At 42.0% G+C, this 27,674-nt stretch overlaps 1 protein-coding gene across 5 annotated transcripts in view; it reads left to right on the top strand.

Moving 5' to 3' along the window:
* Positions 1 to 27,674, top strand: part of LOC146395993 (uncharacterized) — a 544,253-nt gene that overhangs the window by 337,093 nt on the left and 179,486 nt on the right. Inside the window, exons 5-6 of one of the 5 annotated variants that reach the window (XR_014829620.1) lie at positions 793 to 856; positions 977 to 1,095. The exons of the other annotated variants lie outside the window; for them this stretch is intronic. The gene's annotated coding sequence lies outside the window, so the exon portion shown is untranslated. The remainder of the gene's footprint in view (positions 1 to 792; positions 857 to 976; positions 1,096 to 27,674) is intronic. 5 annotated transcript variants of the gene reach the window in all.

The raw sequence follows: 27,674 nt of genomic DNA, 5'->3' as shown, positions 1-27,674 counted from the left end.
CTTGGCTGCATATTAGAATCACCTGGGATACTTTTAAACTCCCAGTGCCCATTCTGCACCTCAAACCAGTTACTTCGGAATCCAGGACCCAGGCATTAGAAGTTTCAAAACTCCCAAAGTGATTCCAATGAGCAGCCACGTTTGAAAAGCATTTTAAATCTCAACCACTCCCAGGTGTCCTAGATTGAAGAATAAGATGGGGTAACTACCACAGAGCTCTGGGACACTCCAAACCTGAAGCCTCTTACCCAAATTCCCATTTACAATTAATGCCTCCTCCTCCAGAAAATCTGGGACAGAATTTGAAAACAGATTCACTGAAGCTGAATTATGATTTCACATTGCGAAATCACATTATTTCATTTGCTAAGAAAGTAAAACCAATTTCAACCACAGTGTTTATTAACTATGATGGGAAAATACTTCAAACATTTTATGTGGAAAGACAAAGAACATCCTAGAGATGAATTTTTCCCACCATGTACCAGACACTCTGATGGATACTGGGGATAAAACAAATACAAATTTAGATACAGCCCCTGCCAAAATGGTAGCTTAGATAGTAACCATCACAAGAGTTAGCAGGGGAAGCAGCTAGATGTAGACTAAGCCTGATCACCCGAGGCCCACCAAGAAGCAAGGAGGTACACCTGTGATGACTAAGTCCCTTGTGTTGTCATTATTTATCCTGGGTCACAAATATTGATGCCATGAATGTACTATTACTCAGTGGGAGCAGCAGTATCCTAAGGGCTAAATTGTGTTTACTAATGAATGTACCTCCATTTGCAGTGGTCTCATCAGCTGTCCCTCTGCTGTATACACCTTTTATACCTAGGTGTGCTGGCCAAAAGAGGTGTGTATTCTCTTGTGCACCAGGCTGCTTGCTTACCCCTACCCCTAGGATACTTGCTGCTATTACCTGTTATCTCACTAAATTACTCAAAATTAGTCCTCTGTTGATCTGAATTTTTAGGAGGGAGGATTGGTAGCTGCTGCTTTCAGAGAGAAATCTGGTGTGATTAGTGTGTCTGCATCAAATCTCTTGCCTACCAGTCGCTTGAGGGGCTTGGGAACTGAGTGTCTTACGGCACGGTAAGTATGTTGTCTCTTTCTGCTTTGACAAGGTTAACATCTCCAGGGTCTACCAGCACAATCCCAAAGCTTCCTAGAACTTGTGTCATTAACCATGCAGTGGGGTCTGACTGCAGAAAATGCAGAGCACATTAAGCAGGCAAAAACAGTCCAGGTCTTGAAAAAGTCTCTGCATAGAAACTCCGTGGCTCTCAATGATTCTGTTCACATGTCTGACATTCCATGCCTCTCTCCTGTGCATCGCTGCAGAAGATCCTAGCTTCGTGAAACATGTACTCCCCCTTCTCCCAGTCCCAGCCTCACAAAGGCCTCCACATCTGTCTTATGATCAATCCTGATGCTGTTGGGAACCACAGATTTCTGCAAAGATATGTTCCTTCCTCAAAGAACTGCAGATGAAAGGAGAAAGTATGCAAAAAAGACAGGTTGCAAATGAAGCAATTGTCAGGGAAGTCATATTTTTACAATCTCAAAGCTCTTTGCAAGCATTTGCTCATTTAGAGAACAATCTCATGGGCTAAGAAAAACTGGGAAGGAAACACTCCATCAGTAGAAAATATGGGGCTTTTCTAATCTATACAAGCAAGCACTGGCTTTAATCCAGGTCTGAACTGAGTACTATTGCTTTGCAGTTGTTAAAGGGATTTAACTGATGACATTATAAGGTCCACAAACCACTAGTCAGGAAACATCATGTGCGGGCCACTCAAACTCTACAGGGCGGTGTTGGGCTTTGGCAGTTTGCTCTTAGAGCCATTCTTGTCCTTCCCATGCTCAGCTCTTTACCACAGGAAATTATGGAAACTACATCTTTGCATTTCTCATGCCCTCCAATTTGGGGGGAGGTCCATCCAGAGGCAGGCACTGGAAGAGAGGAGAAGTCAAGATATTTCTCCTCTTCAAGGTGTTTCAGTGGTATTTCCTTAGCACCTGTGTCCTCCATGGCACCATCACTAGCCAGGTCTTCCCCCTGTAGTCCCAGCTCCTCCTGGGAGGCCTGCAATGGTTCAGATCCACCATGTGGCCCCAGATACCACACTGCTCCAGGGACACCAGCTACCCCCTTTCTCCAATCAATTTTAGGATACTTTCCTGTGCTTATTCACCTCGAAGTTGTCTCTGTTGGGCTTCTCATTGATTCTCTCACCTATTTGACCGTTTCCTTGGGTCAAGTTTCTTGTGTTAACATACCTAGTTTCTGTTTCCTTAGCCACCATAATTGTTTACTGTTGTAACTCCATCATGTTATCTATGGTAAATTGATATCTACCTTAAAAATGAAAAAGAATCACTATTGTGGGCTGAATTGTATCCCCCTAAAATCCATACGTTGAAGTTCTAACCCCTACTACCTCACAATATGACTGCATTTGTAGATTGTGCCTTTAAAGAGGTAAAGTAAAATGAGGGTGGATCATAATTTCATTCTGAGGTGTCCTTCTAAGAAGAGATTAGGACAGGCACAGAGGGAAGGCAGCCATCTATATATCGTCTATAAGCCAAAGAGCGAAGCCACAGAAGAAACCAGCTCTGATGATACCTTGGTCTTAGACTTCTGGCCTCTAGAACTCTAAGGCAATAAACTTCTAGTGTTCAAGCCACCGAGACAATGGCTTACTAATACTGGCAAATGAATACAATTGCTTATCTCTGAAATTTGGGGTGAACTAGTTAACTCTAAGCCCCAGTGTCCTCATCTGTAAAATGATGATAATTATAACACCCAGGTTATTAAGAAAATTAACTGAGAGAAGCTTAATATAGAACCTGTTGCAGTGCTTGATAAATGGCGGGTATCGTTGGGAATATTCATTATAACTAAAAATGTGCTTATAATGTTAACTCCAGAGCTGACTTCACTGGGTATTAAAGAGGTCTTTAGATTGGGCCAAGTGGCAGATGTCTCCACTCAGATTTTCCCCTAGATTCTCCTCTTTTCTCTTCTTGTTTTCAGCTGATACACTCATTGCAAAGAGATCTTTAGCTTTATCACCATCTTTAGCTTTTTCATTCTTTTTTTTTTAGTCCACACCTTTGGCATATGGAGGTCCCCAGGCTAGGGGTTGAATCAGAGGTGCAGCTGCCAGCCTATGCCACAGCCACAGCAATGCCAGATCCAAGCCATGTCTGTGACCTACACCACAGCTCAGTGGCAACACCGGATCGTTTAACCCACTGGGCGAGGCCAGGGATTGAACCCGCACCTTCATGGATACTTGCCAGGTTCTTAATCCACTGAGCCATGATGGGAACTCCTAAAGTTTCATTCTTAAAGTGTAAACATTATGCCACAACTACAAATTCAATTTTATTTTTTACTCTTGCTCCTGCCCTTTCCATTTCTTTTCCTTGTTGCTTCTGATAATCCATCAAGGAAGGAATTGCAGTATGACTTTTCTGGGATGCCTATGACTACCTGCTGGGTCTGTTTGAAGTCAGCCATAAAAAGCTTTCCCACTGATTACTGCTTAGAAGATTCTGCCCCAGAACTCAAATGTAGATCCTCCAGAATCGTTGCCTGCATATATTTACACCACAGGAATAAAAGGAGCCACCTACTTGGAACCCCCTACACCTGCAGCTGAGCTCAGCCAGTTCTCTGGGTAGCAGCTTATCTATGTTGGCAGCTACAGTCCCCCTATTCTGCACCATTTTTTTTTTTTTGTCTTTTTGGGGCCACACCCATGGCATATGAAGGTTCCCAGGCTAGGGGTCTAATCAGAGCTGCAGCTGCCGGCCTACACCACAGTCACAGTAATGTGGGATCCAAGCCACCTCTGTGACCTATACCTCAGCTCATGGCAATGCTAGATCCTTAATCCACTCATCAGGGCCAGGGATCAAACCCTCATCCTCATGGGGGTTTGTTAACCTCTGAGCTTCAATGGGAACTCCTCTGCACCATTTTTACTCAGATCTTTCTCCTTCTGCAGTGATAATTTGGAGCATTCCATTGTCTACACTGGAGTCAAGAGCCGCAGTATGATTCTAAAGACAAATCGCTACATTTTTATGGGGATATTTTTATTGTAGCAAGCCATTTAGCCTTTAACTAAAGGAATAAAGCTCTAACAGTGTAATTTGGGGCACTAAGTTATAGGGAGGATATTTGGGACACCTCTAAATAGAAATGTCTTTTAATTAAATGAGAAAGAAAGTAATCATCAGAAGTTTAAAGAAAGAATGCTTGGTTTTCCATAGGTGAAGTTTCTAGAGAATGAGAAAAAAGTGAGTGATCCCTTAAAAGGAAGTATTTCAATGAAGGCCTTCCTCTTCCACTAGTAAACCCGAGCTCACATCTTACATATGTATGTACATAATGTTTATCATTGCCAATGTAGTATTAAACATCTTCTGGGTGATTGATCCTCTATGGTGAGCTTCCCAGAGAAAGGACAGGTGGAATAAAAACAAAGAGAAGCCTAAAGCATTTTGATCCACTTTATATTTTAAAAGCAGAAATTTATCATCTTGTGATTTTTAACTTCCCGATGGTTAAGTTGCCATATGGTACTAATTCTGCCTCTGAAATGTGAAAAAATAAAATAAATGTCAACTCTTGAATCACAATCACTAACCTTATAGCTGCACAGAATATAATGGTTTTCTCTGTACATTCATCTCTATTTTAAGGGCCAGGTGGTTTCTGCTAAAAATCTAGCCCTTTATTAAATAATTTGCCTATTTTGGGGAAAAAGAGATCCCAGAATTTTGTTACCATGTTGTTTTATCTACTGGTTTGTCCACTGGTATTGGACAGAATTAATTCTGCTCCTTCCATCTTGGTATGACTTTGGAATCGCCTATAAGAATCCCTGGCTGGCTAGAATTCCTTGCCATTGGATTCCAGACTGAATTCCCTAGCCAATTTATTTTTAAAGTAACACCTAAGAACAATAGAGTTGCTATAGCATGGTTTTGCTAAGCAAACTTACTTGATAAAATAATGAAGGAAAATGTAAATCTATTTGCATTGTCTGGGGAGAATCACATTTCCAAAGATGATTTTATTTAAAATCATTTACATTTCAGGAGTTTCTATTGTGATACAGCAGGTTAAGAACCTGACTAGTATCCATGAAGATGCAGGTTAGATCCCTAGTTTCACTCAGTGGGTTGGGGATCTGGTGTTACTGTGAGATGTGGTGTGGGCTGAAGATGTGGCTCAGATCCCATGTTGCTAATAATCCCGTGTTGCTAGGGGTTGCTCCAATTCAACCTCAGCTCGGGAACTACTATATGCTGTGGGTGCAGCCCTAAAAATATTAAATAAATATAAAATGTACATTTCAAACATGCATAATGTTAATCAGTTTTCAACTATCATAGGTTATTGTTTTTTAACTATGCAATGAATCGTATTACATTTATAGTTGTACAGTGATCATCGTGATGATCATAGGTTATTGTTTTGTGTAATTTTTTGGGGGGGACACACCCATGGCATATGGAAGTTCCAGGGCTAGCGGTCAAACCAGAGCTGCAGCTGCCAGCCTACGCCACAGCCACAGCAACAGAAACAACGGATCCTTAACCCACTGAGCAGGGCTAAGGATTGAACCCTCATCCTCGTGGGCACTAGTTGGGTTCATAACCTGCTGAGCTACAACAGGAACTCCTGTTTTGCACAATTTTATCTTTGATCGGCATATGGTTTTCCATAGCATAAAGGAAAGTTATCTTACGCTGCATAAACCAAAAGTGTCATTCTTAAATTGTGGTTGCCCACCCCCACCACATCCTTTTCTCACTCCCCCTTTCTCTCTCTGCCTTTTTCTCTGTTCTATCATGGATGTGGTTTGGCAAGATAGCAACAATTGAGCAATCTTAAAAGCACAATATATGAACTCTAAAGAAAACATTAACTTTGAGAAAATAACACATTTGCTTAGTTAGGAGGCCGAAAGACAGAAAAAAATCCAACGTTGCTGCTTCCGATAATCCTGAAAGTTAGTGAGACCATGGTCAATCCTCAGTTAAGTCCATTTCACCTGTAACTTGCCTTCACTGATTAAGGTCGTGTTGTTTTTTGCTACAAATACTTGTAGGCCCTCTAATTGACAGGGAGCCTAAACAATGAGATGTTTGCCTGAGTCGTCAGGGAACTTGGAGTTAACCATGTCTAGTTAGAGCTGAACTGGTTAAGACTGGATAGGACCACCAACACTCCACCTGGCACGCATGAGTGTCCCCTCAATTACCTTGTGACATCGGAGGGCTGAAACCCTATGCTCAGATCATGCTAAGCATGTGCAGAGCCCTGTAGCTTAGTTACACCTGCACAGAGATTACTACACCTCTTTCCAATCACCTTTTCCTGAGCTCCCTGTGCCCCCCACACTCCATTCCCCATGCCCCAGGTGTTTATTCTGCTTCTTTATTCTTCATTTCCCAAATACCCCAGCCTCTTGCCTTTGCAGAGGCAAATCTGAGACTTGTTCTACTGTCTCCTTTCTTGGTTGCCTTGTAAACCTCAGCATCTTAGCACTTTGTCTAGCTGCATGTAGGGCAAAATGAACCTGGTTCAGTAATATTAACATGTGGCTCACAATTCTAATTACTTGTATGGGAACATTGATTGCCCCTTGGCTTATTGGTATGGTCATTCATTGAACAGCAACATGGGCCTTACTATAGTTAAAGAATCATTCAGTAATTCAAAGTCAATTCAGTTATCAACATATTATAAAATAAATAAGATATCAATAAAAATATAATATCGTAGACTTGTGGGGTGTCAGAGATATTACTAGGCTCCTAATATAAGCCAGACACTGATCTAGCTTCATTTTTTTCTAATATTCCATTTAAATCTCATAGCAATCCTTGAGATATGTGCTATTGTCCTCATTTTAAAGATGAGAAAGTAAAGTTGAGAAAATCAAAATAAATCAATGCTTTAGGCTATCCCTTTTATAGTGTGGAGGACCATCTTTAATCTGTTTCCTGGAAAAAATTTTAGCAGATTCTCCTGATCTTTAGAACAAAGTCTAAACTTATTACCAAGTTTTTCAAGGTCCTTCACAATCTGGCCCCAGTTACTTTCTCAAACAGCAAACCCTACCACCCTTGACCTCTAACTCCACTCTCAGTCACACTGAACTTCTTTCCATCCTGGAATATACTGTGCTTTCTTTTGCCCCTGGGATTCCATTCATGCTGTTCTGTGCCTGGAACACCCTGGAAGGCGCCTCTCGTGCCCTCCCCCATGCCCTGGCTAATTCTCACTGGTCCTTCAGATCTGAACTTAGGTATCACTTCCTCCAGAAAGCTTCCTCTCACCTTTAGGTCACCACCTGATAGATCCTATGGCCCATTGTAGCATCACACACACTGCCTTGTAACTGCCTGTTGACTTGTCTGAATCTCTTCCTTGAGAGTAATTTCTGGGATGGCCGGAACTGAGATTGTCAGGTTCTCATGGTATCCCAGTGTCTTGTATAGAGTAGAAAACAATTGTATATCAAAGGACTGGATGATTAAGTGAATGACATGTACTCGGAGAACTTTGTTTCAATGACAATATAGTAACAATTCAATGGCAACTGCTTCTGAAAGCATACCATTTAGGATGACACCTTGGCAATGGGTTAGGGAATATTCAAATCGAAAACACTATGTGGCTTCCTGAACCGCCAGTCTTACTTAATGATAAGTAATTTCAAATATTATTATTTTAATACAGACTAATACACAGTGCATAGGAAGCTTTATGATATCATGGTTGTAATAACAAAGCTTTTAAGATGGGTAATGTCAAACTTCTAAGCCTCTGAAGGAAACTATGTGTTTTGAGGATTATTTGAAGGTAACAGTCTGCTTAATCTAGAGAAGGCTAAGGAGAGATGTAAAAGCTGCCTTCACCTGGTTCAGGGCTGTCACATAGAAAAGGGTGCAAATGGATTCTGAGAAATGCATCTTTAGAAAAGGGAACCCGATCCGTGGGGCAAAAGAGCCCAGGTTCAGCTCAACTTGAGAAAGAACCTCTAAGTTATTTCTCAATTGTCAGGCTATGGGCTATTTTTGTTTTCCTTTTAAATCCTTTTCCACATGTCCTAAATATTCTACCACAAATTATACCAAAGCATAAGATGAAATTATTCAAAATAAGTTCATATAACCATTCATCAGGGATATTACAGAAAGAATAATTCCTAATCTGTGCAGAACACAGGAATCTATCTTTCCATGTAGTATAAAGATTGTACAGATCTCCAACTAGAAAAGCTGAATAAGCAGTGATTGTTTCTATCCCGTTAGGTTTGTCACAGGTGCAATTTGTGCAAAACATTTTTTTTTCTTATTTTCAAAATAGGATTGTATTAGTGGTGTTAGATTTGTACTAGTCTATACTTGGTGCAAATAAATTAGAAAATACATTCTTCTGGAAAGTGAAATTTCCTCAGGCCCAACTTCATGCAAAGCTTTTCAGATGTTTTACGCAAATACATTACTGGGATTACACTATAACTATTCTGTGACTTTCCCCCTTTACATACACATATAATATCATGGGTATCTTTTCATGAAAATACAGTAGATTTTATCTTTTTTTCAACTGTTGCCTCATATTATACTGTCTGGATGTAGTCAAGTGAATTTAACCAGTTCTCTATTGATGGACACCTGCAAACAATAATTAGTTTAGCTCCCTTTATCAATAGATTTTCTTCGAACACATTAGGCCTCCATCCTAAAGGACTGGTACCCCAGTGAACACAAAGTAATGTGTTAGGAAACATTCAAGGTCATAGCACAGTGTGTCTTCCTGGACCATCCATTCTACATAATGATAAATAATTTAGAATATTCTTATTTAAACAAAATGAAAACAAGTTCAGTCGTATTGTCTAGGGAAATGCAACAAGTACACAGAACGGTATGGCAAAAGAAAGACTTCGACAGAGACATTTCCCATTTTGAGTTAGGGCCCCAGGCCCCCAAAGATAAGTTGAGTTAGGGCCCCAGGCCCCCAAGGATGAGTTGACTTTCTTCTTGCCAGGAGGGATGGTTCAGTGGAAAAATTCGAGAAGTACTTGTTTAAGATCTTTGGAATCTTTGGAATGCCTGGGAGGATTCCAGACAAACTGGGGACTAATTATAATGGCTGAAGGAGGCTCTTCTAAGAAGTCATCCAAGAGCTCTCAGGATGGGTTCCTTAAAGTGACTGTGAGGACACAAAGGAGGAGCAGGAGAACAGAATGAGCCTTTCTCAGTTAGTCTGAGCTGGATCAGGTCCAGCTACAAAAATTGCTTCATGTGACCACTCAGATCAGAGTGATTTTCTGTGCCTACAATGGGAAACATAAGGTTACCTTTACTGTGGGCTTTTGTGGTTCTTTTAAAGGAAGTCTCATTTTTGTGAGGTTAACAGACTTTTCAAATAGCAAATTCGTAACTAGAAAGTCAAAGTTCAGTCATGGCCTATTCGTTCATCTTATTTTACCTGAATAGAAAACTCAAAAGCTCTAACGAAAGAACATTTGAAAAGACAGGTAAACTCTTGTTAATAATTCCAGCAGATGAAAGGATTTACCCACACATTCTCTCCTGCTTGATTTCATCTGGTGCTTTTACACCCATGGTACAATGCAGTAGTTTCCCACCTTCTTAAGCACCTTGAATTTGGCATATGCCAAAAATAGTTGTTTGTCACTACGCATAGATATTTTTGTGCTCCACAATAAGCTTGCAGAGCAGAGGTGAATTAGAATTAGTAAGGAATTGTTTTGCCTGTCAAACATTTAACATAAAACAGCCTTTGAATTCTAAAGGATTTTAAAACAGAGCTCTAAAATCCTACAATATGCATCTAAAATAATCTTCTACCTAAAAGCAAAAGAACTGGCCAACTGACCTCCATCTTTTACTGCTTGGAAATATTCCTTAGTGCATAGCAATATTCAAACGGTGTGTGTTTATTTCCAACCGTGTTCCTTTTTAAATCAACACTCTAGGTCAGGTAAATGGATTCAACAGAGATGAACACACAATCCATCATATTTTGTGAACTTGCATAGCTGAATGTAATAATATTTAGTATAATTATGCTGTCTAATATTCACTTGAAATGTGTCATACATTATCATATGCTAATTGTGCATAATTAATGTTAACTATTCTAGTGGTTTGTAAAGTAAAACTTACATGCAAAAAACAAAAAAGAACGGAAAAAACGTCCCCATACAAACATAAGAATAGACCTTTTATTCTCTAAGGCCATGTTAAAAAAGATTATAAATGAATTGACCATTTTGATATTAGAACGTATACAGTAAATAACACGTGTAAAAATGCAGTCATTTTAGATCCCCTGGGGAAAACAGCAGTAATTCTTCCTCATGTGAGAAGCATGGAAAGAATGCCATCAAAAGAGGCCCGATCAATATATTATCTTCAGAACAAACAAGGGAACTATACGCGAGGGCTATGGATGGATATTATAGATGAGGGATTCTGTTGTCATAACCACTTGGAAAACCCGGCAGGATGCACATCCAATTCATAAAATAAATAGTCAACTTATTATTCAGGTTTAGCTAAATTTTGGTGAGCTTGGCAAAATTTGTCATTGTGGAAATGTACTGTGAACTCAAAGAACTCAAACCCTCGTTTTGTTGAAGAGGCAGCTTTCCCCAGAATTGAATAGAAAACAGGGAGTTAAGTGCCTCATCCCCCAACTTTCATTAACCCTCAGAGGAACGGAAAGGCTGTATACATTACCACCGTGGCTGTCTCTTTTCCCCTTGGAGGTACTGAAGCGAAGCCAGAATAAGTATCTTGCTTAATGGGAATGCACAGTTCAGTCAGGGGCTGCTAAGAGAACCCTACACTTTCTAGCTCTCTGCCAGCCCAGTGTGTCTCCCAGTTCACTTTCCCCAAGCACCCAATTTCCGATAATCTATGCACTCCTTCACTTTCTCTATTAACTCAACCATATGTTGCTGGATTTCTTTTTTTTTTCTTTTCTCTCTCTCTCTCTTTTTTTTTTTTTTTTTTTTTTTTTTTAAAGACATTTGTATGACTCTCTGTTCCCTGCTGAAGTTGTCATTAATACACTTGACTTGGTCATTTTCGTTCTTGATCTTCTAGAATAGGATTGCTCTTTCCCACCTCCTTTGAAACTAGGTGTGGTCGTGTGAATTGCTTTTGGTCTCGCCACATGAGTTGAAAAGACAAGGGATAGGGAGTTCCCATCGTGGCTCAGTGATTAACGAATCCAACCAAGACCCATGAGGTTGCAGGTTCAATCTCTGGCCTTGCTCAGTGGGTTAAGGATCTGGCATTGCCGTGAGCTGTGGTGTAGGTTGCAGACGCGGCTCGGATCCCGAGTTGCTGTGGCTCTGGCGTAGGCCGGCGGCTACATCTCCGATTCGACCCCTAGCCTGGGAACCTCCATATGCCGTGGGAGTGGCCCTAGAAAAGGCAAAAAGACAAACAAACAAACAAAGACAAAGGACAGACTCTTTAAGAAGCAGTATGTGATTTGCCACACTGCTCAGGTGATCATTAGAAATACACATGAGGAATTCCCGTCGTGGCGCAGTGGTTAGCGAATCCAACTAGGAACCATGAGGTTGCGGGTTCGGTCCCTGCCCTTGCTCAGTGGGTTAAGGATCCGGTGTTGCCGTGAGCTGTGGTGTAGGTTGCAGACGCGGCTGGGATCCCGCGTTGCTGTGGCTCTGGCGTAGGTCAGCGGCTACAGCTCCAATTTGACCCCTAGCCTGGGAATCTCCATATGCCGTGGAAGCGGCCCAAGAAATAGCAAAAAAAAAAAAAAAAAAAAAAGAAAGAAATACACATGAAACATCCATCAGCCAGGATATCTAAGTGCCTACAAGGAAGTCCTGCTGACCTTCAGTGGATATGTAGTGTGAGCAGGAAATAAATTTTGTGGTAACTCATGGACATTGGGGTTTGTTACTGAAGCATAATCTAACATATCCTGAATGATACATGTACAAAATTAAATCTAAGTTTCTTGCACTTGACACCAAAAACACTCCACTATCTGGCCTCAGCCTGTCTTTTATATGTTCACTTAACTTGTTGAGGACTATGATGCGCCAGAAACTCCAATAGTTCTTAGGTTTACAAAGAGTAAAAGCTTATACCCTCAAGGGGGCGACATACATGTATTGGAATTATTAAAATACAATATAATGGCTATAGTTAAGTTAACATTGAGGTCTAGTACAAAAGGAGAGATCGCATTATTCTTCTCCTCCCAGATGATGTTGGGAGTGGTGCAGAACATTTTATGCAAGGAGTGGTTGGCATATGAAAAGGCACAAAAGTGGTAGAAAGCAAAGCATGTTCACAAAACTGTGCATAGCTGTATGGCTGGTGCATCCTCCTCCAGGACCCACGGACACTGACACACATCCATGCCTCTGTCTGTGCTGTTTCCTTTGCCTAGTTTCTTCCAAACCTTTGTAGTGGGGGTGGGTGGGCAGGCGACGGGTGTCGGGGGCTTAGAAGCTCCTATTTCATACTGGCTTCTTTTTCGTGTGGGTCCTTAAGCCTGGGCATTTATCTCATCTCTAAATAAGTCAACATACACAGTCACTGATAATTAACGAGTTAATTGATTATAACAGTATAACTGATGAGATTCAAAGATGGTCTTCATTTCACCTCTTTAAACCAGACCCCTCCTGTAGACAACTAGACATAAACATGTTTTGCAGGCTAACAATTATCTCATGACTACAATTTTATTGTGTTGCATTTTCTATGCAGAAAGCCTTCAATGTAAACATGAAAATATACCTCATTTTTTAAACTTGCTTTGAAATTTCTTATTTTCTTTCTCTTTCTTTCATTATATACTAGCATCCTTAAAAAAAACAAAAGTAGTAAAGGTCCGAGCTTCTCTAATCAGTAAAAATCTTTGGAATAGCATCCCTTACTTATTCACGTGTGAAAGTTTCAACATCCCGGAAAAGGCACAAATGCATAAGCTCAAATTGCACTTCCTCTTGGAAGCCTACTTTTCCTCTTTGATCCTTCAGCATTTTGTGCGTAATTCTGCCCTTTAGGACGGTCACCCTATCAGTACAGGTGAGATGTATTTACATGTCTACACCCGCAGTCAGGTTGCTCTAAGTGGTTGAGGGTATCCTGCTTGTGTCCACATCCTTCATGGCTCCTAACACAGTACCTGGACAGTCGGCAAGCCATATTGAGGATGTTACAGACACCTAATAGTTACAAAGATGGGGAAATCTGATAAGAAAAAAGACCCCCCCCCCCAGCAAATAGACCCTATTCCGATTGCAACCAGGTGCAAATTTTGTGTAAATACTATGCATAGATGGCTTCTTCCAATAAGAAGAGCAAACAGTGAGATTGAATCCTAAAGGAAATTTTAATGGCATGTGCTACGGTCTGATTTTATAGGCAGGTTCAAAAAAATCGCATTTAAAACCTTGGACCAGATATGTTTCAGAATTTTAAAATTATCTAGAGTTTAGAAAGGTAATAAGGTGCGTGAACTCACATAACATCCCCAACAGGGTGTGGGGCAGCACTCTATAATCAACACATTAATATTTCTGTGGGGAAACATTTGAGTATTCACAAAAAGTGGGAGAAATAAAGATATAAGTAGCTTTGTGTTGGTTTGGGTCAGGTTTCACTGCCAAATAAGTTCCAAAAGGCTTAAGGTTTTAGAGTTAAGGAATTATAGACAATGGAGTTCCCATCATTGCTCAACAGAAATGAATCTGACTAGCATCCATGAGGACACAGGTTCAGTCCCTGGCCTTGCTCAGTGGGTTAAGGATTTGGCATTGCTGTGAGCTGTGGCGTAGGTCATAGACACGGCTCGGATTCCACGTTGCTGTGGCTGTGGTATAGGCTAGTAGCTGTAGCTCCGATTTGACCCCTGGCCTGGGAACCTCCATATGCCGTGGGTGTGGCCCTAAAAAGACAAAAAAATTATAGATGAGATATTTTTAGACCTGGATTACTAATAGTTATTTATCCAATGCACAAAGAAATCCTGATGATTGTGGGACATAATCTTTATCTAATCCAGCCTCTTCACATTTTTATTGCCAACATAATTTTTAAACAATGAGATGAAATTTAAGATGTGCCATTGTTTGTCAGACATAAAGTTTTTTTTCATTAGATATTTAAACACTTTAAAAAAAAAGTCTCACTAACAAATATTGGCACAGACTAGAATGTGCCTGTGTGAACTGATACCCTCCTTTTTTTAGGCATTTGTGAGTTAGGCACGGAAAGATACTAGTTTAGAGGCTTGGGTCCTGCAAAAGCAGATCCTTGGAGTATTCTAGAGTATTTTCTCAGGGTACCTCACAAAGAGTATGTAGGGCTTCCCTGGGTTATTGGAGGAGTGCTGTGTGGGAGCACATCTGGCTGAGATGTCACACAACACACACAACACACACACACACACACAAATTTGCAGGTGCTTTGCCATAAACATAATTTTAGCAAGAAAAAAAATCTAAATGCTACAAATGAAATGCTCTCTACAAACGTATTTCAAAGACATATCATACTGACCATGTTCTCTTCGGTTTATCTCAACAAGGACAACCAACGTTGGCTTCACAGTACTCTATAGGCAAAGGGCATGTGTAGCATTGCTGACAAAGCCCACTGGGACCCTCAGGGAAAAACAAGATGGAATCTGGGTGATAAGATCTCACCTCTTCTTTTGTGCTTAGTCTCACTTACCAGTGTGCAGAGACCTTTCACCTAACACCTCAGATTAGAGTTCCCAGCTCAGAACTGCTGCACCCGACACCAGCTGTGTGCAGAGATGCTACGCCTGGGGCTTCTATCTGGAGCCCTGTGAGCAGCACAGCTGCACCTGATCCCCAAGAACTCCGCCCCCTCCCTGCAGACAAGACCTTATAAAGCAGGCCCAGCGCTGCCCTCCGCTTGCTGCTTGGGGAGAACGTGTGCCTTATCTAGAGCTGACACCTGTCCATTCTTTAATCAAGAATTTAGCTTTTCAGAGTTCCCATCATGGCTCAGCAGAAATAAATCTGACCAGTATCCATGAGGACGTAGGTTCAACCCCTGGCCTTGCTCAGTGGGTTAAGGATCCGGTGTTGCCGTGAGCTGTGGCATAGGTCACAGACGCAATTCGGATCTGGCGTTGCTGGGACTGTGGTGTAAGCCATTGGCTACAGCTCTGATTCAACCCATAGCCTGGGAACTTCCATGTGCCGCAGGTGCAGCCTAAAAAGACTGATTAAAAAAAAAAAAAGCATTAAACTTTTCTTTGCTTCTGAACCAAACTCTGTCTCATTCTATTGGCTCGAATGACACTGAGCAGAAGGACCCTTGCTGGGGACCAAGCAGGGAGGGTCAGTTATAGTAGTGGCAAGCCTTGAGGAATGCCTGAAAGATTTTTAACTTTTCAAACACATCGCATATACCTTTATGTTCCTCTTTGGCTAAAGGTCTCAGGGAGCCAAGCTAATCAGTGGGATTTCTTTATGCAAGCCCTAATCTTGAAATATGGCTTTTCAGAGTTCTCAAGAGATGAACATGGCCTGGTGGGGTGGGAGGGCGAGGTTTTGAAGTGAATGCAGCAATCTCAGGCTGCTCTCTTTAGGAAACTCTGCAAATGGCCAAATCAGCTCTGGGGGAAGACGTGTAAAGCCAGGCAACATTTGTGAACATAGAATTTCCAAAAAAGAGACATCTGTACTTTATAACCAAAAGGTTAGAGAATAATTTTGCTATCTACAAGGTATAAGCACCTTGAAGATGAAGCCTTCAGATCATTGCAGAAGCTCAATGATCATTTGCTAATTAAATTTAATTTCAGATGACCTTTTGCCCCAGAAAACTCAGTGAGGTCTTTTGGGGATAAGGGTTAGTGTAATTTAAGTCCTGAAAGCAAGGATCATGGGATAGGAACAGATTCTAGGAAGCAAGGCCCTGCATGGAAAAGTGTCTTTTCAAAAGCTACCTCATTTGGGAACTGGTACGAGCTGGGTCTGGCTAATGACCCAGCTAGACTGAGCACAGGCTTCAGTGAACCGTGTGCATCCTCATCAGCTGTGATCCTGCATGAAGGCTGAGGAGTCCACACCAAGGCCTCCCACAGTGGATCAGCGCCCCAGGTAGGGACTCTGAATTTCAAAGGGTGAGAGCTGAGTCCGGTCTTGCAGAATTTTTGAGTCTTTCTTTACACGGAGAACTCCTGGAATGCGGGGTCCGGTTTCCAAGTGCAATCACAGTAAAATGAAAGAAAAATAGGCGGCTCTCAGGGAACTGGCTGGACTTGGGCTCAGGCTCCCACCCCGAGTCTGAACGTTGCTGCTGGCCTGAGCCTTTCCCCTTTGGGCCCGTTTACCCTTCAGGTGTGGGTGCAGGTTTGGCCAGGTGAGGGGGTCGGGTGGCTCTCCCAGCCCAGCCTCCTTCCCAGCTCACTCTGTCCCCAGGACTCCCTGAACCCTGGGTGGTAATGGTCTGCCAGCGGTTACAGTCGTTGATCTTATAACTGAAATTTAAAAGGGGCTTACAGCTGTCAGGAACGGATTTAACAGGGTGTCTCTGTTCCAATACTGCGTGCGGCTGCGACTTTGTAATTGTGCGGTGTGTTTACGGGCGTCACAAAGGAGGGGAGAGGAAGGAAGCAAATAAAGAAACCCCTCAGAACTGTTTGTTGGGTTTGGGCCCCCAGGGCTGGAGGAGATGTTGGCCCTCGGTCTGAACTAATGCGGCTAAATCAGCAGGATCTGTGGTTTGGGAGATGGGGCTCAACAACATCATAGTTTTTGTGTCTACTTGATAATTCGTGCTTTGAGGACAGCGTTTTAATGATCTTCACCACTGCTGTGCATAAGGCTCTAGTATAGCTTCACTGGAGACGAACCCTCATTTAAAAACTGCCTTCTGCTTAAAGCATTGTTTTCCCTTTGATTTCTGCCATAGTTGCTATTAATGATGCCGGGTCCTAGGCTGCCTTTTAGTTATCTCTAAGGTAACTCCTTGCTCTATATGTTTTTTTCTTCTAGCCTTTCTCCGTCACTTTGTCTGGATTTATAATTAAATGGCAGAAGGGGAGCCTGGCCTCTCCCCACAGTCATAACTAGTAAGCTTGAGCTGCCTAATCTCATCTTGTTTCATGCTTTCTGGGTTTTCTTCATTCCTGCTGTTTTAATGGTCCTCTCTCTTTTGCTAACTTCACACAGCACTTTCCTTTTTTCTCTTAACACGAGCATGTTAAATACTGTAATTTTAACCTTGAGAACCAGAGCCTTAAAAAAAAAAAAAAAGTGGATTTTGAACTTCTTACTCTCTGTGACCATTATTTCAGAGAGAGGTGAACTTATTTCAGCCTCAGTCGTCTTTATTTAGTCCTACTCCTCTGTGGCTCAAGTGGTCCATTCTTTAAGTTTTCAGCTGTTAATGTTTAGAGGGGATGATGGGAGTGTGTCCAGGCAGAAAGAAGAGTTTCCATCCTGAGTACGACTCACAGGTTGCGTGTGTTTGAACAAGTCGGCTAACCTCTCCTTCAGTCTCATTTCCTCCTCTGTGACGTGAAGGGAATAGTATCTATTGTATCCCCAAAGGTTCCTGCAGGATTCAATGAAATGACACCCATAAAGCCCAGCACAGCCTCTCATGTCCAATCCATGTCCATTGTCACAATTATCATTGGAATATTAATTCAGAAAGCCAACCCCTGCTCTATCGCCGGTCTTGCCAAATATATTCTGTTTCTATTTGTTAAGCAAAGGGACCTTAACTGCTATAAGGATACTTGGTTAACTGTTAAGCCTTGAAGTTCATAGAAACACTCCTTTATGAATTGAAGACATGTCTTTTGGCAAGGCGCTGTCCTAGGACTGGAGGAGGAAAGGAAAGTTTACCAGCTGCTCTGGTTAACACAGCCAGTCCCCACTGAAGTCTCTGCTTCTTCTGAAACAGTTGTCCCCTCCCTCCAAAATCCAGTTCCACAGGAAACCTGGGGTTCCTCTGGTCTTTGGTTGCTCTTTCCAGAGAGAAACGCTGGCTATTCTCCAACCTGGAAAACTTTAGAGCAGGGAAGGCTTAGGGAGCCAATTGTGCCTCTAAATATCCATAGGATCAGTAATGACTTCCTTTAGGGCCTGTTTTCTTTTGACCAAGGAGCCATATTATTTCAAACCTGTTAATAAATAATTGTCAGTTGTTTCCATCAGCCTCATCAGAAAGCTTTGATGAATGGCTGAATGTGCTGCTACAACAGACTTAAATTCAGTTCAACCTAAACACTGTTTGTTGTGTGCCTGCTCTGCGTCAGGAACTAGGGGAGGTGCAGAGATGAGGGCTTACAAAATGGACATGTTCAAAACTAGCTGTGACAGGGAGTGTTATGGGAGCCGAGAGGCAATGCAACGACAAAGACATGCAGACACTGACTCATACCCTCTAAGAACATGCCATCTGAAATTAACAGCATGCAAGAAGTCAGGGAAGAACACAACCTAGAGTAAAAGGACCATTCGTGCAGCGTATAGGAATACGCTCCACCACACACAGCCTCTCCCAGTAACAATGATGGTTAATCTGTGCCAGGCACTGCTCTACAGGCTTTTCATTACTGACTCTCTAGCCTCACAGCAACCTCATACAGTAGATGGTATATTTTCCCATTTTAAAGATGAGGAAACTGAGGAACTTACCTACCTAGCAAGGCACACCTAGCACACGGCAGGTTCAAATATGTGAACACAGGGAGCCTGGCCCTAGAGCCTATATTTTATTTTTCAAAACCAGATTATATCTGGCTTCCACCTCCACAGGGCAGATAGAGCATTCAATTTCAGTCATCATAGAGGCCTCTTCCTCTTCTGAGGGTCCTCTAAGCATCTGGGGGGCTTTCAGAGCCCTGAACATACGGGGAAAGGGCAGTTTTCAGTCTCCCATGATGACATTTGGGAAGAGAGGTGCTCTGACTAGCTCTCTCCAGCACACCCCTGCCTTACGGGACACTCCTCCAAACCTCCCTCACCTCTCCCCAATCTGGGGTCCAAATACCTTCTAAGCGAGAGAATACTCTTGTTCAGCCATCAGCAGACTATCCTCCCCCCCCTACACATCTTCCTTCCAGTTCTAGTAAATCATTGTCCTCATTAAAGATAGAGCCATCCCTCTGCCTGTTCTCCCCACAAGCCCACCCCTCGCAGAATATCCAAGACTTCGGCTTAGGGAACAAAGGCCTCTTAACTCTTTGGAGCGACAGAAGTGTAACACTGTTCCGTTTTGATACTCCTACCAGCTAAATAAGCAGAATCAACTTCTCCTTCACGTCAAATCACTTCCCGAATATTCTTGAATGTAGAGAGAATTTCACCTTTGTTCTTGTAACGCTCCTGTGAGGCAAGTCTCTTAAATACAGAAAGCACACTTGAGCTAAATTTCAAATTACGGATTTCCTTGCAGTTCTCATACTTGAAAAGATGCCAGCTGATTATTGAGCTAGTGTAGGAAGGAGGGTGGCGGGGAGTGGGGGTACTGCCAGGAAGCCCTCAGCCACCGAGGTGAGTGCCTGACCCTGTGATGTTGCCTTGTCTATATAATTTGCTGCATGTTGCATCATACAGAATATGCCAACCTTTTTCTGCCTGCTCAAAAAAAGGTGATGCTAATTAGATCAGGCAAATAGCTGCTGTTGTTGATTCATTTGAAAATGATTATTCCAAGGCAGTGTGTTATTACCCAGCAAGTCACAGCTTTGCCTATTAATGCTCCGAGGTGGCTGCCAGACTTCAAAGTCAGAGGTGGAATTTGAGGCTAGCAGTGCCTGCTGGGTCACTATCAGAGCCTTCATCTGAGGACAAGGAACACTCTATTGACATTTAAGAATTAAATGCCTTATGGTCAGAATGGACTTCCCTATCAATTCAGTGCTAATAAATACCAGTCGGAATACTTACCATGTGCAAAACATAGTATAGATCATACAAAACAAATATGACATGAAGGTGTACTATTAAAGTTCTTACATTCTAGTGAGAGCTAAAATGCTGAGCCAAATAATAATGCAGAATCTTACAAGAACTGTAATTGAGCTAGGTGAAATGTAGTCGATAAAATGGCAAGTTTTCCACATATTGGTTACTTAGTATATTGGAAAAATAAATGTGTGATGGGAAAACCAAGGATGTAAAGGTTTGTCTTGTAGAAGATAGACATAGGAATCAAGATGAGGAAAGCTTCAGGAAGCAAGTAGCATCTGAGCTGCTTTTAAAAGTAGGAGTCAAGTTTGGAAAGTCAGTGACGCATTCACAAGAGCCCCAGCCGAGAGCAGGGAAGCTGTTAGGTGGGCCAATTTGGAACTAGGAGACAAAAAAGAAAGAATCCATGTACTTAGGAGTGTAATTAAATCATGGAGGGTTTTAAATCTGAACATAAATTTTTTGGATCTTCTTTCTACGAAAATGAATGATCAGCAAAACAAGTGTTTCTCAGAAAAGACTCTACCAAAAAAACTCGATGCATCTAAAAATGGCCATAAGTAAACATGCTATTATTGAAGTTAACCTAAAAAAAAGTATGAAAATCAATTTTAATCATTTTTGAGGGTTGTGCTTCCAGAGGCACAGATCCTAGATAAAAATTGGGCCATTATAATCCAATAATGTTGAAACAGGTTTTATTGCCACCAAATAAAGAACATGTTTTCCCTTTTTGTCTTCTGTTTAAATTCCCCTTCCTCCTTGTGAAACCATTAATATGCTCAAATGGAGCGCTTAGCCCACCTCCAAACCCTTAAAATGTGGTTAATTACAAGATAGACCAATTTAAACTTTACAACATTCTTGATACCAGAATGTATGGTGGGTTGTTTGTTAATCACAGAAGAAAGGTGGCATGGTGTGGCGGTAAGGGAGGCACATGGGCTGCTCTGATCCAGACACAGGGCTCTGCTTCTCACCCAGCTCTGCTTCCCACTGGCTGGAGGACAGACCACCTCACCTCGGTCTCAAACTGCAGAATGAGGAGGGTGCACGACTATTTTCCATTCCCCTCAAATATTCCATGAAACTAAAGAAGAAAAATTGTAAAACGTGGTGCAGTGTAAGAGCAGGTACTGAGAAGGCAGGAATTTTTGGTTTGTGTAAACAGTCTTGCTTACAAAGCTCACGTCTCGTGATAAGACGCACTGGAGCAATGGGTCCATTTTGGCAGAACAGAGGGCAGGCTAGGGAGCCGGAGGCACTGATTACGTGGAGGAAGCAATGATTTTATTTGCAAATGAACTAACAGAATTCCATACTCTTCTTCCTAATGCTCCACCTACAAATGGCATTTTTGGAAATCAGAAATGAATGCATCCTGGACTTCCCTTGAGGTGCAGCAGGTTAAGGATCCAGTGTTGTCACTGTAGCAGCTCAGGTTGCTGCTGTGGTGTCGGTTTGATCCCTAGCCCAGGGACTTCCACATGTGGGGGGCATGGCAAAAAAAAAAAAAAAAAAAAAAAAAGCGAAATGAGTGCATCCTGTACAAGTGATTTCCTTTTTACTGTATCTTCCAGTTGTGTCCTATCAAATAACAATTTTATCCTTGTAGTTAGATTATCTCCTTCAAAGTGGCACAAGCTGCAATCCATTCAATCTAATATGAACTTCTGTTAGAAAAATATAGAGAGGGGACTTTGAGAACAAAAGGGAATAAATATGTTTTTTTGTGTCTTTAAAAATTGATTGCTAGCTTCATAAACTTGAAGTTTATAAGATCCCTCTCTAAAGAATGTTACCTGGATGGCATGTACCTGCATGCTGCTATTTTTATTTCATTTATCTTTCTGTGTCTTTGAGAGTAAGCATGAGAAGTTTCTTAATTTAATAATAATAAAAAAAAATTTATTATCCAGGAATTAGACAAAATCAACTTCCCCCGTAACAGAAGTTCATATTAGAAGAAGTTTCTCAGTAGTGAGAGAAGGAGAGCACACAGCAAAGTAGAAGTATCTGTGCCAGGCAGAACCTCACAATGGAAATATAATGAAAAGATAATATGAAAAAGTATTCGTGTTCTCTTTCTCTGTAGCCTCTCTGAGCTCATGATTTTTCTCTCTAGTCAACTGGCCGATATCTTTGCACCCAGGGAGGAAAATAGCTTGGTATAGAAGGATTGCAAGGAAAAAGAAAAAAAAAAATGATATGCAATGTAGGATTTTGTAGCAAGACACAACCAAGTAAGCCAGGTTATTGCCTTGAGAGGTGGCTTTCTATATCCCTTTGTTTCTGTCTTTAATGTAACCAGAACCAAGATTGGAGAATGAAGGTCACTGAGTCCTCCTATTGTGCAAGGAAAATATTCTTTTTGCTATGGCAGCCAGACATGAAGCTTGTTTCCTGTGCTATATTAGGAGGAGGGAATGTGACAAAGGAGAAATAAAAAGAGAAACTCACTGCTTCTGGCCTAGGGGATTCAAGCAAGAAGGAGAGAGGAGCCAGAAGGTGAAGATGATGGAGAGGTATGTGGCGAAGGTAGTCATGAAAGGACAGAAAGACTCCTGCCCCCCACACACAAACTTCCCTGGCCCAGCATGAGGTGGCCACACTCAGCAAGGAGTAATAGCTGAGCACAGTTGTTTAGCCAGAAACAGCTCCCCTGGGGAATCCCTGATTCCTTAGGGCACAGAAGGTATCCAAACATTAGCCTGTACCTTGTGAAGGACACAGAAGGTTCTGAAGGTGTGGCTAAGGAGTTGTCCAAAAGGACTCCCTCATCAGGAGCCATCGTCCTTGTGGCCAAGGACACAGGAAGATAGCTAGATAAAATATAGACTATGTAAATAAACTCGAATTTCAGATAAACAACAATAATATTACATGTAATATTTTGGGACATACTTATACTAAAAAAAAAACATTTTTCATCTGACGTTCAGATTTAGGTACGTATCCTGTATTTTTATTTGCTAAATCTGGCAACCCTACCTGGGCCTGACCAAGAGCTACTGCCAGGCTGCAAGGCATTTCAAAGCAAGCTAGGCCCAGGAGAGGCAGAGTTAGTGGACAGGGGAATCCCCATGCTTCGTCAAGAGCATCACCAAGAATATGACCATGCCATAGGCTACAGGAACCGCAAATGCTAACAAGACACGAAGGGACAGGCAGAAGTGGATGCTGTTGTGGCTGGACCAGTGGATGGGGTGAGGACACTGTGTGTCCTCTGAGTACCTGTCTTTCTCAAAACCCCGAAGTCACATATATGCCATTGAGAAGCCATATTAGGAAGAGAAGCAGAGGCAGGGAGGGAACCTGAAAGAGCAGTATATTTGCAAATTGTTGTTGTCAGACAAAGTTTATACAGGAGTGAACTGAAAAATAGATTTTTCCCTGATACTGTGAGCTGGAACTCATGAAGGAAAGAAGTCCATTGTGGAGTCAAATCTTCAAAGTGCATTTTCTGTGTACGTTTGAGTTATAATGAATGTGAGCAAACTGTGATTCCCTACCTCACACCCATCTTCAAGAAGTTTTCAACAAAAAAGAATGATAGATTATCAGGAGAAACTCTTGACTGTGCTCCTACCCAGTGAAATCACACCTTCACCTCTCACTCCTCCTCCTGAAGCCCTAGAGTCCTTTGTCCCATAACTCTCACCTACAGAAAAAAACCCTGTGGCTATTAGGAGTTGTTGTTCTTCCCCAGCCACCCCAATCTAAACCTCTGCAAACTGATGTAATGTGGCTTCAGAACGACCCACTTTGACATGGGATCTGAGTAGAGACCAGAAAGGATCCTTGCAACTCCCCAGTCCTGTGGACCCTCGGAGGTCTACCAGCATGCCAAATGCGACCTCTTGCCAGCTCGCCGCCCCCACCGCCTGGAGAAGGTCCAAGTCTCCTTCCCTTCCTCCCAAATAATGAGAACATAATTAGCATAAGCTGGAACAGATTAACAGAGAGCTGTGGAAAGGGCTAAATATACATTCTTTAGAAACAGCCACAGACATTTGGAACATTTTAACCTTCTCTCAAAGTTTTAAGTCCTCCCTCAAGTAATAGAAACACATTTAAAGGACCTGGAAGCCTCTCTGTCCAGCTTCTACCTGACGCATGAATCCTCTGCACAACTCTGTGTCAACTGGTCACTCAGGCTCTCCTTACACCCTCTAGTAATGGGGGTCTCATTACCTCCAAGGAGAGCTGCCACTTTTATCTCTGTAATGGCCATAGAGAGGGTACAAAGCAGGAAATCCATCCCAGTAAGCTTAAGCCTTGACTACAACGATTCCTCCTTTCCCAGCATTCTGTTTGGCCCAATTTATTTTTCAAGACTCAAATATGTGTTGATCTTTATAATCAAAGAAAACTCACTGAAGACAAGATATGTCTCTGTTGAAGACAGAGAATCAACATGTTAGATGTCAGTGACAGACTATGCTATTTAACTAAGAGCTCGTGGAACCCAGGTCTCATTTCAAACATAAATGGAATTCTCACTAGTTTTCTACCACACATTCTCTGGAAGTTCAGGGTCCTTCCCATGATTTCTGGAAATTCCCAGGGGCTTATGTTCTTATGGCCACTTTTGGCTTCTCTTGACTTTGCTCACTACTTGCCTTTCGGATTCTGCTCTTCTCTCCCTTGTCCTCCTCTCTGCCAGACTTGGGGAACCCACTCCCCACCCCCTTGCCTTACTTTCTTATTGAACTCCAACAAACAAATTCTGAAACTTTGAGGAGATGAGCCATGCAAACAACTTAAAATTGAATGTTTAGACGTTCTTAAAAATCCTCTAGCCATCCTGCAGTGACCGTCTTTCTGAACATGCTCCAGCCCCCACAGTGGATCCGACATCTGATTCTCCCTCCCTTGCCTTTCTCCTCTCCTCCTGCCCCTTGTCCACCCAAGATTTCATTTCTGAAAGGGGACTCTTTGGCTAGCTATGTTTGCCTGCTTTCCACTCTTACCCTTAAAACTTTTCAAGATGGTTCCCTAAACAAAGGGTTTCCTTCCTAAAAGGAACTCTGGTGCCGAGTGTAAATATATATATTATATTTTTTACCCACTGTACCTCCATGGGCAGTATTGGCCCCAGTCTTCAGGGGAGTAATTTTCAATCTTTCATCTCATCCGTGATGCGGTATATAGAGAACTGTGCAACATAACCTTGAATCATGGTAACAGAAAGTGAGGCCAAGGCCTTCTTTGGCAGGGTAGTGCTACAAGGAAAACGTCTTGACTGAAATCCTCATGCATGCTGTCTTTGTGGGTGGCTCAATTCCCCCTCTCCACTGCAGCAGACTCATCTTACTTCTGCATTAGCAGTGTGGACCTCAGGATGGGGAAGGCGGGAATCTTCACCACAGAGGCACTTGCTGGCAGCAGAGGGGATGGTAAATAAGCAAGTGCCTGATGTTCAAATCCCAAAAGGTCACACACATGCACCCTGCATGCAAATAAGTCAGCCATGACCAGAGCACTTTTGGACAGAGGGCCCCCAACAGGACTTTATATAAAAGCTTACCTGGCTAGGGGCAAAGCAATTGCAAAGCACGGAGAATCCAAACAAAAAGTATCTCTAGATAAGACCGGGCTGAAGTCTGCACCCTCGTCTTTGTGGCTTCAGTTTGTGCTTGTACTCAGGTGTTTGTGTTCTTCCAGGGAAACAATAGGCTCATTAGAGCACAAGTGAAGAAGTTACTTAATAGGTTCGTAAGTCACCCTGTTCTTACAAGACAACAGCCATGCAGGGCTGCAGATGAGTGAGAATCACTGATGAAGCCTTAAATTGATACACTCACTGAAGCGTGAGCTATCAATACTGACCTTGTTTGCTGCTTCCCAAGCAGGCACGCGGAGTTCTCTGGAACCTTTGAGTAGCGAGCCATGCATTTAAGCTGATTTCAGAGAGCCACGTTTAACTTAACCAAATAGCTTCATTGAATATTTTCTAGGTTTCCAAGGATTAAACGCTTATTAGAAGAGTGGTTTTAAACTTTTATTTTAGTCATCTAGCTCTCTCCAAAATCCTGTTCTGGCAGAAGAGTCCAAATCTGAGTCTTCTAAATGTTTTTTTCTGGAATGAAGGCATAGTTGAAGACTTGAGATTGCAGCTGGGGCAGACCCAAACAATCTGGTCATAGTAGCTGACTTTAATCTACTGCTTGGCAATGGCTAAATGTATGTGCTCGGCAATGACCCTATGTATGTGCTTTAATATGCATCATTTTATTTCATCCTCTCTGTGACCTTAGGAAGACATTTAAGTGGTAAAATGAATTACCCAAGATCTTGGAGCTAATTAAGAACCAAGATTCAGACCCAGGGCCTAAGCTCTTAGCCACTACCCTATGTTGGCTGCAGTGTGATTCCACAAATATATAAGTCCAAGGTATTTTCCTAACTGAGAATATATAACAAAAAATCAACGTTGCCCATGGGTATTATTTCTCTTGTTGCCTATCATATATATGGCCTTCTATTTGCCCAGATACTCAACTTTATCTAAACTCCAAAATCCAACCTCTTAAATACCCCTCTAGCCCTTATCGCTTCCAGCACTGTTGTGTATTGGCGCTCCTCCTCTCCTTCCAATCCAGTTTCCACACTGTGACCAGAGTCCTTCTTCCAAAACACAGTTGATCATGTCCCTCCACTGCTTAACACCATCCATAGCCTCCTGAAGTCTATTTCCTATTAAGTCTGGACTCCTTGGCACAGCATCCAAAGCCAGTCATGGTCCAGCCCCAACCTCCTCTGTAGATTCATTTTTTGCCTCTCATCCTTCTGTGTACAATTCAGTGATCATCTTATTCTTCTCAAACTCAGGTTCAGAAGACTTCAGTAACCTACCTACCAGCCTTATCTAGAATCCCTGCTCACATGTGAGCAGAACTTGCCAAGTTTTCCGGGAGAAGGAGAAATCATAGTCTGGGGATAGAAGAGGCCTCACTGATGATCTGCTGCACATTTTTCTTATTTTTCAATGAAATACCAAAGTCAGAAAGCACCCTACCAAAATCATATAGCCACTTAGAGTATCTTAGCCTATTCATACTAAGCTTCTCCCCAGACCAAGAATCTCTGTTCTATGATTTCTACATTGAATAAATGAAAGTATCTATCTGCCTTTTATTTTAAGCCTCAAATTTTCCAATTTACTTGCATTGCAAGCTTGTACATTGAAATGATAAAGTAATTGCCGTGTTTAGAAGGCTTTCATATATTTAAAAAAATCAGAGACTTCTTAACCCTGACGTTTCCTGGCCTGTTATTTAAATATCCACTGACACCATTGCATGCCATAGTCCACATACCAGACATCCTGGAGACAAAGACAAGAAAAATTTTTTCCTTCCAGGACTTCACCATCTAGTACAGACAAAAATGTGCATAAATTTCTTTTTTCATTCTGTATAAGAGCCTTAAAGGAGGGATATACAATGTCCTACGGAAGCACAAAGAAGTAAATGACTCAAGGAAAGTTTGCCAGGAAACATGCCGACGTCTGTGCTGGGCTAAAGAATGAGTGTGTGCTGGCCCAGGAGAGACAGTGGGAGGAACGAGTTTGAGCAGATATATTGCCCACTACTCTGAGGAAGGCATCTTTCTCTTTTTTTTTTTTTTCCCTAG

The sequence above is a fragment of the Sus scrofa genome, chromosome 15, assembly GCF_054392235.1.
Source record: "Sus scrofa isolate SSC_HxYL_T2T_F1_AM1 chromosome 15, Sscrofa_HxYL_maternal_Yorkshire_Landrace_v2.0, whole genome shotgun sequence".
NCBI lineage: Eukaryota > Metazoa > Chordata > Mammalia > Artiodactyla > Suidae > Sus > Sus scrofa.
The sequence above is the reverse complement of the archived record's forward strand: the minus strand, read 5'-3'. Positions and strand labels throughout refer to the sequence as shown.